Source organism: Sminthopsis crassicaudata, chromosome 4 (assembly GCF_048593235.1).
Source record: "Sminthopsis crassicaudata isolate SCR6 chromosome 4, ASM4859323v1, whole genome shotgun sequence".
NCBI classification, from domain to species: domain Eukaryota; kingdom Metazoa; phylum Chordata; class Mammalia; order Dasyuromorphia; family Dasyuridae; genus Sminthopsis; species Sminthopsis crassicaudata.
The window spans coordinates 7006506-7018180 of NC_133620.1; the positions used below are offsets into that span (position 1 = coordinate 7006506).

The 11675-nt window shown below is 35.0% G+C and overlaps 1 non-coding gene across 1 annotated transcript; it reads right to left on the bottom strand.

Annotated features, from left to right (window-relative positions):
• Positions 1–8499: 8499 nt before the first annotated feature.
• On the bottom strand, positions 8500–8608 carry LOC141542008 (U6 spliceosomal RNA). The gene has a single exon (XR_012482014.1). It is a non-coding gene; the product is annotated as a U6 spliceosomal RNA (small nuclear RNA).
• Positions 8609–11675: the final 3067 nt, after the last annotated feature.

The window sequence follows — 11675 nt, forward strand, 5'->3', positions numbered from 1 at the left end:
GGCAAAGCACTCTAGCATCTTTGCCAAGAAAATCCCATAAGAGGTTATGCTGAGTTGGACATGACTGAAACAACAACAACAAATGTTTGCTGATGAATTGGTTAGTTGATTGAAGATAATTAGGAGACTCCCATTTAATCTTTCCTAATTTAAATATCTTCAGTTCTTTTAACATATCCTTCTACAGAAAGATCTTTTCTAGATTTGTCACCAACCTAGATGTCTCATCTGGATGATCTCCCAGTTATCAATGTTTTTTTGTAAGTTATGGTGCCCTGGACTGAACACAATACTCCAGATGAGGTTCAGTTGGGGAAGAGAACAGTGGGATAATTACCTCCTATTTGTTTTTATTTTGTTTTGGCTACTATATAGAACACTAGGGAGTTTGAGGGTGAGGACTGAAAAATCACAAAATCTCAGACCTGGAAGGGACATGACAACTATGTAGCTTGGCCTATATCTTTTTTTTAAATTATTTTATTTTATTTTATTTATAAAATTTTTTGACAGTATATATGCATGAGTAATTTTTTATAACATTATCCCTTGTATTCATTTTTCCAAATTATCCCCTCCCTCCCTCTACTCCCTCCCCTAGATGACAGGTAATCCCATACATTTTACATGTGTTACAGTATAACCTAGGTACAATATATGTGTGTAAATCCCATTTTCTTGTTGCACAATAAGCATTAGATTCCGAAGGTATAAGTAACCTGGGCAGACAGATATTAGTGCTAACAGTTTATATTCACTTCCCAGTGTTCCTTCTCTGGGTGTAGTTGTTTCTGTCCATCATTGATCAACTGGAAGTGAATTGGATCTTCTCTATGTTGAAGATATCCACTTCCATCAGAATATATCTTCATATAGCATTGAAGTGTACAGTGATCTTCTGGTTCTGTTCATTTCACTCAGCATCAGTTGATGTAAGTCTCTCCAGGCCTCTCTGTACTCCTCCTGCTGGTCATTTCTTACAGAACAATAATATTCCATAACATTCATATACCATAATTTACCCAACCATTCTCCAATGGATGGACATCCACTCATCTTCCAGTTTCTAGCCACTATAAAAAGGGCTGCCATAAACATTTTGGCACATACAGGTCCCTTTCCCCTCCTCAGTATTTCTTTGGAATATAAGCCCAATAGTAGCACTGCTGGATCAAAGGGTATGCACAGATTGATAACTTTTTGGGCATAGTTAGCTTGGCCTATATCTAAGCAAGAGTCCTATACACATCTCCAACAAGTAGTATTTAAGTTATTGCTTGAAGCCTTTCACTGATATATGACTTATTACTGCTCAAAGCAGGACATTCTATTTTTGGATTGTTCTAATGGTTAAAAAGTTTACTATTGCCACTCAAAGTCTATGGTTTTGAAGAAAAAAGACCTTAAAATCTAACACATAGATGACCCCCAGCCCAATCAAACTACCACATTTCCATCCATACAAGTTGCTGCTCATTTCTTAGTCTCATCTGCTCTTTCATTTAAAGAGGGATCTTCAGAGACTAAGTAAAAATCATGCTGTCTACTTCACCAGCAGCCTCTGGCACATGACTTAGCACATAGTAAATTCTTAATTCATCCTGCTGACTGATCAACTGACTGAAAAGCAGATGATTAGCAAAGGATTAAATTGAAAGCTCACCTGAAAATGAATATTTTAATGCGTTGCAACAGCATGACTTGAATAGAATGTTCCTGAAGGAAAGTAATGAAACTTTAACAAAATGCAAGCTTATAAATAATAAACATTTATTTTAAGGTTAATAACAGTCAATATTTTAGATAAAACATTTAGTACAAAATGCTTTACATCTGATCCTCATAGCAGCCTTGCTATGTATCAGTGTAGATACCCACATTTACAAATCTGTCTATCTCTATCTACTAATCTATCTATCTACTGATCTATCCTATCTATCTATCTTTATATCATCATTTATCTGTTTATCTGAATGCCTTTATCAATTTTCTATTTATCTATAATCTATCACCAATCAATCATCTCTCTCTCATCTATGTCTATATACATAGAAATACAGTTATATACAGGGTGTGGCAAAAGTCTTTGAAAAGTCCTATTGATTTTACTATCAATAATCTATTCTATCAATATTCTATTCTATTCTATTCTATTCTGTTCTATTCTATTCTATCTATCTATTATCATTTATCTGCTTATCTGAATGCCTTTATCAATTTTCTATTTATCTATAATGTATCACCAATCAATCATCTCTCTCTCTCATCTATGTCTATATACATAGAAATACAGTTATATACAGGATGTGGCAAAAGTCTTTGAAAAGTCCTATTGATTTTACTATCAATAATCTATTCTATTGTATCTATCTATCATTATTTATCTGTTTATCTGAATGCCTTTATCAATTTTCTATTTATAATGTATCACCAATCAATCATCTCTCTCTCATCTATGTCTATATACATAGAAATACAGTTATATACAGGGTGTGGCAAAAGTCTTTGTAAAGTCCTATTGATTTTACCTTTGCTAGAAAGTAAAATCTTCCCATTTCTTTTCCTCTATCTTTCTTTTTCCACCCATCACTGTAGTACAAGCTTTCATTACTCCTTGCCTTGCTTTATATTATATATACACAGGTATATGTATTTAAGCATGTGCATGCATGTGAATAATGCACATGAGTGTGTGCACACATATGTATATACATATATGTGCATGTACGCACATGCATATGTATACAAAAATGCCTATCTGTCTATCTATTTATACACAGTTGCTCTCAGATTGCCTTTCCTATTAGACTGGGAGTCTAATACTTGAGACTAAGGATGCTTTTGCCTTTCTTTGAATCCCCAGAACAAGCACAGTGCCTTGGACACAATATGCAAGAGTCAAAATGGTGGCTTACACAAAATAGATATCGTGCATTTTGTGGTCAAGAACACACACACACACACACACACACACACACACACACTCACACAAAGCTGGATTTTTTTTCTCAATAAATATATTTCAATTCCTGAAAAAGTAGGAGGGAAATTGGTATCATGAACTTTTAAAAAATATTATTTGTACCTTCAAGATTTTAAATGACAGCATTGCCTTAAACTATTCTTTCCATTACACTAAAAAGAAGGAAAAACCATCTTCTACTTACATTTTAAAATAGATTTACTCCAGATTCTCTTCCTGCTAAAGTTTAGCCTGAAGCCACTTTTCAAAATGGCTGAGGTAGAGGAGTATATATAATGAACAAACTGTCAGCTATTAAATTATTAGCATATTTTTTTTCAAATCACTGAAATCTATTCATCTAAATTCCCCCCAAACTGGAAAACTTCTATATTAAAAGTAGAATTTTTATGTTTGCAATTTCAATAAAATCTTCTAGAGCTAAAAAACTGAAATATTTAGGTATAGAACTTTACTGCATACAAATTTATTCAGGATTTTTACTGAAAGCAATGCTATAGGAAACTGAGTGTCAGAATCGAGAGTTCAAAGGAAACTCAGAAATCATCTAGAATCTGGCAATTTTACAGATAGAAAGGAGTCCAGACATTATCTTCCATGAATCTCTTCTACAATTAGCTCCAACTAATGGCCATCCTGCTTTTGCTTTTGGATCCTGGCATAGGAGACTCATTACCTCTGGAGGCAGATTAATGTAGATTTTTGGAGAGCTGGAATTATTAGGCAATGCTTTACTTTGGAGCTGATGAAAGACACTGATGTCTAGTTAATAGAGGGGAAGCTTTGAAGAGCAAATGTTCTGCCTCTGAACCATAAGAACTGTGTGGTCCTGGGGGAGTCTTTGAATCTCTCAATGCCCCCAGGAAATTGTCTAGGGTCTCAAATTATAGATAAGTTGCTGATCTGTAAGAGTAGAAAATATTTTATCCTATGGAGTTCCCTACATTGGATGAAATCTATGGTTCTGGATGAAAATGAATAAAACTCCCCCACACTGAGATGAGAAATGCCACACTGGCTAGTTTCCACCTATTTATCTGAGTTTTATACTATGAGATGAAGTAAAATATAAATGATTAATTTTGTTTCTTCTTGGCAGTCCTTTAATATACATGAAATTTACTGACATATATTATCATCCTATGAATCACATGATTTTAGACTTTGGTGGGATTTCACTGGTAAGCTATACCTATACTTCCTACCCTTATCATCTTGACCAAAAAAATTAAAATATTTTGTTAAATCCTTGCTGAAATCATATGTCCTGGAGCCTTTCCCCGATCTAGAAGTCCTGTTGAAGGAGAAAATCATATTTATCTCTGATGATTTCATTTTAGCAATCTTTTAAAACTGCACACCTATGGAGGCCATTGCTTTCTTTTTCAAGACATCCAGAAATCAATTCCTTGAGTTCTTTAGAATTAAGAAGTCTACCTCTTCCTGTGACATCTCTTCCTACTTTGGAGGTACCTCCAATCTTTGAAAAAAATATTTTCTCCCTTGTAGGGCAGCTCTTTCCTCCTGAAGCTTCTACTGATTGTTCCTGATTCTGTGTTTGTAGACCAAGAGGCGTAAACTGAATTCTTCTTCCACACCAGAACATTCCAAATACTTGGATACTGTTAACACATCCCTTGCAAGTCTTCCTTTCTTTAAGTTAAACACACTGGGTTCTGCCAACTGATGCTTGTACCTCATGGTTCGCAGAGCTCTCACTACTCTGGTGATCATCTGCTGTCCTCTCACTGTACTGGTGATCCTTTTCTGGATGCCCCTTCCCTAACATCTTTTTCCTTTCTGCAAATGTGATATCCAGAAGTGAGCACAGCACTTCAAATTTCTGCCTAAGATTGTCTTCTCTGGCTTTTGACTCTCCATTTCTCTTCAGCCAACTATATGTCACATTCACTTTTCTGGAGTGTTGTATTGACTGTTGACATAGTTCGTTTGCATTTTGCTAATATACTATATTATAATATTACGGGAATAAGATGCCATCTCCACATCTTAAAATCAGGATCGGGTATTTTAAACTTCTATGGACCTAAATTTTACATTTGTAAAATGAATGGAAGGACTATCTATTTAAGAACCAAAAACATTGGTTTGGGTGCTAGCTTTAGCACCAGCTACTTATCAGCTGGATTATATCAATCACTTTTCTCTGATCCTCGCTCTCTTTTTCTGTAGAAGATGGGTATCTCACTTTGACTCCATACTCAGACACTTAAGTGATAACCAGATATAAGCCACTTTACTGAGTTTCAGATTCTTCTTCTATCATATGGTAAGACAATTCCTACTTCACAAATTTAATTCTTGTAAATAATTAGGAAAACTTTGAAAATAAGTTATTAAAAGTGTGCTATTGTTATCAAGCTGGCAAGTTTCTACTTGGCTCTCAGCTCCAAATTGTGCTTCTTGGTTGTTTATATATTTTTTTATTGATTTGGAATGTTTCCAACTTAAAAAAAGTTCCTTTATACAGATAACTTACATTAAAAAAAAGTATTCTATTCCACAGCCAAGATCAGAGGCTACGTTAGAAACCCCCGGGCTCAGTCAATCCCCCGTCAGTAATCATTTAGTTAATAGGTAGAACGTGTTGGGCCCTGGATTGGACACTGAGAATACAAAAAAAGACAAAAACAAACTTTGTAATCAAAATCTCACATTCCAATTGAGACAAAATACATACAGAATAGGTGGAATATATGCAATTCTTAAATACATTCTTTTGTTATTTTCTTCCTTTCTCTCTCTCTCTCTCTCTCTCTCTCTCTCTCTCTCTCTCTCTCTCTCTCTCTCTCTCTCTTTCTCTCTCTTTCCATTCTTTCCTCCCTTCTTTCTTTATTCTTTCCTTATATCCTTTCATTCTTTTCTCTTTCCTTCATTTTTCTTCCTTCCTCCCTTCTTTTTCTTTCTCTTTGTTTCTTTTTTCTTTATTTCTATCTTTTTTCTGTTTCTCTCCTTCCTTCCTTCCTTCCTTCCTTCCTTCCTTCCTTCCTTCCTTCCTTCCTTCCTTCCTTCCTTCCTTCCTTCCTTCCTTCCTTCCTTCCTTCCTTCTTTCTTTCTTTCTTTCTTTCTTTCTTTCTTTCTTTCTTTCTTTCTTTCTTTCTTTCTTTCTTTCTTTCTTTCTTTCTTTCTTTCTTTCTTTCTTTCTTTCTTTCTTTCTTTCTTTCTTTCTTTTTCATAATGCAGAAGCTTTAAGAAAGTAGAAGTATGGTATAGAAAATAGAAAACCAACCTAGGAATCAGAAAGACTTTTAAGTTCAAGTCCTACAATTGACACATACTAACTATGGGACCATTGTCAAGTCACTTAACATCTCATTGCCCTTAGTAATTGTTTAAGATATATGTATAGCAGTTGCCAATCTATCTTGATTTAGAGATTTTCTTCGTCAGAAATTTCATTATACAGATAAAATCCCAAATCTAGTCCAAAATGTACATTGTGCCATTTGTGTAAGTTAGGTCTTTTTTGATATTTTAATCTTTAAGCTATAGAATTCTCTCTGGCTTACAGTGAAAGACTAATATGAATATTGAATAGAGTAGCTCTTAAGTCTATGTGGTACCATAGAAAGAGTCTCCAGTTTAAACTCAGGAAGATAGAAGAAGAAAATATGCCATTTGTTCCTTCTAAACAATTTTCTCTCTCTCTTTTTTTTTTCCAAGTCATATTCCCAAATTCCTAAAGTGTTCTAATGTGAATTCCAGGGAGACTATGTACAAAGCCCTGAATTAGTAATACCAAATCATTATAACACAAAGATGTTTCAATTTACAGAATATGGTATATAAAAAGGAACTGAGGGAAATTGTGTGTGTGTGTGTGTGTGTGTGTGTGTGTGTGTGTGTGAGTGTGTGTGTGTTTAAAATATCTTCCTGTAAAAAGTGGCTTTGCCAGTATAAATGGCCAATCAGTATTCTAATCAGGCTTTTGACAGACAGATAACAAATCCCAGATGTTCAACAGAGTAGATACCAGTTGAGGTATCCAGATATTGTGGAAAATGACTGAATTTAGAATAAGAGAACTTAGGTTCAAATCCTGATGTTGCTTCCTATTTCTTATGTGGTCTTGAATGTTCTGCTTCCTAATGTACAAAATCAAAGGATATATGATTTCTTAATTCCCCTCAATTGCAAAAATGCCTTTCTTTCTTTCTTTCTTTTTTTTCTTTCTTTCTTTCTTTCTTTCTTTCTTTCTTTCTTTCTTTCTTTCTTTCTTTCTTTCTTTCTTTCTTTCTTTCTTTCTTTCTTTCTTTCTTTCTTTCTTTCTTTCTTTCTCTCTCTTTCTTTCTTTCTTTCTTTCTTTCTTTCTCTACCTACCTATTTATTTATCTATCTATTAATTCATTTATTTATTTATTCATTCATTTATTTATTTACATATTCATTTATCTATCTATTTACTTATTTATTAATTTATTTATTTATCTATTTATTTATTTGTTTGCTTATTTATTTATTTATCTATCTTTTTATTTATTTATTCATTTATTTATCTATCTATCTATCTATCTACCTATCTATTTATTTGTTTGTTTGTTTGTTTGTTTGTTTGTTTATTTATTTATTCTTGAAGATGAAGAATCGGGGTGGTTATTTTATGTGGGATTTGCCAAGGTTTTATAATTCACATTCATGCTTTTCACTTTGCCCTTTTCCTTTTATAAACTGGTTTCAGTTTTTCAGCTTTCATTCCTGTGCTAAAACCCTCATTTTCTTCCCTTCAATTTCTTTCCTCTTTGCTCCCTGAAGGGGATTGAAACCGTTCCAGGAGCCTGCAGTCAGAGCTGGGCATGGCAAGTCACTAAGCTAGGCTTGAGTTGATTTAAGAAAAATCAGTAAATCCCAGTTTCTAGTTCCAGTCATTCTGTTGAACTTAACTGGCCTGAAAACACAAAGTTTTATGCTTTTGCTCCAAGTCTTATCTGCTCAAATCCTGACTATGTCTGCCAAGTCTATTGCTCTTGATGCCTTTTAATTTAATTCAACAAGCATTTTTAAAAAGCCTTCTCTATGAAACCCATCTGCTGGGAATACAAAAGACAAAGAATTCAGAACAGTTCCTGCCCTCAAGGAGTTTATATTTTCTTAGGGATATAAACATTTTTATGCATAACTAAATAAGAATAATTTGAGGAGGGAGATAATATTAGCAATTGGGACAAGTGTTAGGAAGAGCCTTCTGTGGCACTTTTCAAAATTTCATTTTATTTTATTATGAACTTAATATGTAGCAATAATAGACATTTAATGTACAAAGAATTAAGGAAAGATGTATGATACATAACTAAGAATTTCTATTACATATAACTGTTTCTAAACTATATAATACCTTCTATATATTAATTTAAAATAATTCTACTTATCTTTCCTCCTAAATTTCCAGTTCCTTTAAAAATGTGTTTCATTGACCCTTTTGCTTCTTTTGCTCAACACCACTGTGTCTACTACCATCCCCCAGACTTTCTGTCCCTCCTCCTTCTTGGAACAAAAAAAAAAATATGGAATTCTTCCCAACATGGCATGTCCCTTTCTTGGGTAGCAGCCATGCTAAGCTTTTACGTATCATTCCAATTTTCACAAATGTGCCATAGTAGAAAACACAGGAAAGTGATACTTGAACTCAGACTCGAAGGGACGTCGTGATTCTCAGAAATAAAGGTGACTAGGGAGTTTCTAGGCAGAGATGAGGCATAGAAGGTCAGGTTGAAAGGATAATAGTATGGCCAGACTGACTGGAATAAGGACTGATGGAAAGACATCCGACTATTTATTTCTTGGGATACAGTCATAGAACCCAGGAGACCTTGCCACAATGACAGCTACCACTGTTTCCTTGGCAAGACATTCTTCCAACATACAGAGAGGAGGAACTGTGAGACATCTAAATATATTCCATAAGGCTTACTATGCAATAGAGAAACACAGGAGCATTTAATGATAGTTGAATCTAATATGTTATATGAACTCAAATGTTGAGCAGTCATAGAATTTTAGATTTACAAGAGACCACAAGATCATCTTAGCCCATGTGCATACCCTTTGACCCAGCATTGCTGCTATTGGGATTATATCCCAAGGAAATACTAAAGAGCGGAAAGGGACCTGTATGTGCCAGAATGTTTGTGGCAGCTCTTTTTGTTATAGCTAGAAACTGGAAGTTGAATGGATGTCCATCAATTGGAGAATGGTTGGGTAAATTGTGGTATATGAAGGTTATGGAATATTATTGCTCTGTAAGAAATGACCAGCAGGAGGAATACAGAGAGGCTTGGAGAGACTTACATCAACTGATGCTGAGTGAAACGAGCAGAACCAGAAGATCACTGTACACTTCAACAATGATACTGTATGAGGATGTATGCTGATGGAAGTGGATATCTTCAACATAGAGAAGATCCAACTTACTTCCAGTTGATCAATGATGGACAGAAATAACTACACCCAGAGAAGGAACACTGAGAAGTGAATGTAAACTGTTAGCACTACTGTCTATCTACCCAGGTTACTTATACCTTCGGAATCTAATACTTAATGTGCAACAAGAAAATTGGATTTACACACATATATTGTATCTAGGTTATATTGTAACACATGTAAAATGTATGGGATTACCTGCATCGGGGGGAGGGAGTAGAGGGAGGGAGGGGATAATTTGGAAAAATGAATACAAGGGATAATATTATTAAAAAAAAAGATCATCTAGCCCAAATTGCAGTTGAGTGAGAATCCTCCCTATGACATAGCTGTCAAGTACTTCTCAAACTTCTCCTTGATGAAGCAGACTGTCTCCAAGGTAACTCACCCCTTCTTCAGACAGCTCGCATTGTGCGATACGTTTTCATGTTGCTGGAGCCTGCCTCTATAATTTTGAGGTCAAGAAGAACAAATCAAATCCTTTCCCCATGTGAATGCCCTTCAAATACTTGAAGAGAGCTGTCATTCCCCAACTTTGTTTCCTCTGCTAAACATTTCCAATTCCATCCATTAGTTTTTATATGGTCTGGACATGGTAAGTCATTAAGCTTCCAGAATCTCAGGTGCCATCTTTGGATGCTTTTAGCAGTTTATCAATGCCCTTCTGAAAATGGGGCATGCAGCCAGCATGGGACCAAAAAAACTGGTTTTGAACTGATCAGGACACACTACAATGGGATGTTTGCCTTTCTCATTCTAGTCAATGTCTTCTCTTTATTCCATGTGACGATGTTTATTTATTTATATTGGTGGGAATGCTATGTTCCGCTGTTGGTTCATCCTGAGTTGTAGGTTCATTCAAAACTCTCAGTTGTTCTTTGAACAAATTCTTATTTAGCAGAACCCTATCTTTCTTTACTTGTGAAGTCAACTTTGGGGTCAGAATGTACATATTGGTATTTGTTCTCGTTGAAATGTCGGTACTACTTCTCTCTGGAGTCTAGATGAACAAAGGTATATGTTTATCCCCAAAGTTTGCATAAGAAAAGTATACTAGACTATATAAAATCATGAAACCCATGTGTGTATACACACATTTGTATATACACATTTGTATACACAAATGACATGTGAATCTCATAAATCTTCTTTATAAATATACATACATGCAATTATAGATTCAAAATAAACCATGAACAAATGTATATCTATCTATCTATCTATATGTAATGTATGCATTATATATTACGTGTGTGTGTGTGATATACATGAGTATGCCTTTGTGTCAGTGTATGTATGTAGGTCTGTATGCGAATAGTAATAAAGATGGGACTTGTGATTTTAGTGGAATAAGAAAATCCTGCATGAAGATGCTTCCTTTAGTGGCTCAGCTTGAGAACCTTGCCTCGATCTTTATAGAGAGTCGCCTAGATTGAATTTTGAGGGGTTATATGGCTTATTTAAGGTGATAAACCATATTGATGTCAGAGTGGGGAATTTGAATTTTGGTCTTTCTGGCTTCAAGGCTGGCTCCCTATTCCTGAGGACATGTCACTTTTTCCCACACAGATATTCTCCAAGTGATGCTACAAGACAATGAATCATAGAACAAGCTAATCTCCAAAGAATCTCAATCAAAAACCATTTCTCAAAGCCCAGAAAAAAAGAGGAATGGCATCTCTAATGAAGCTGACGCAAGTGCCTGATGATAATGAAGCTTTATACGTGTGTCTAAGAATACATATAGCCCAAACTGGAGGTGGGCCAGTCCCATCATGAGAGTGAAGTCTTAGAGATGGGAGTTGTGCTGTATAAATGGTACCCATGAAATATTTTTAAATTTCTTAAAAAAAGAAACTCTTCCTCCCCCTCTAAAGGAGTAAGATCTCTAGCGGATTAGCTGAATCCCCGTGTAAGGATTACAGAGACCAGAAGAATTATTCATTGGGAGTTAGGATCTCTAAGTGTAAAGGGAATCTGTGTGAAGATTAAATCATGGCTCCATCAAGATACTGAATAATTATTCTAGTTTATACATAAATAGGACAAGTGTTAGGAGCTGGTAGAAAGAGCAATTCCCTTGTCAGTAGAAAGTCTCCATTGCCCAGAATTATCTGCATGTGTTGGTTCACAGCTCCCTGAAATTAGCTACCAATTCATGAAGGTTTAACTCTCTGTCATAATGCAAATATTCCTGAAAGGGACGGGATTTTATTTGTCACACATAGTCAGGGTACCCCGCTCCTTTCCCATC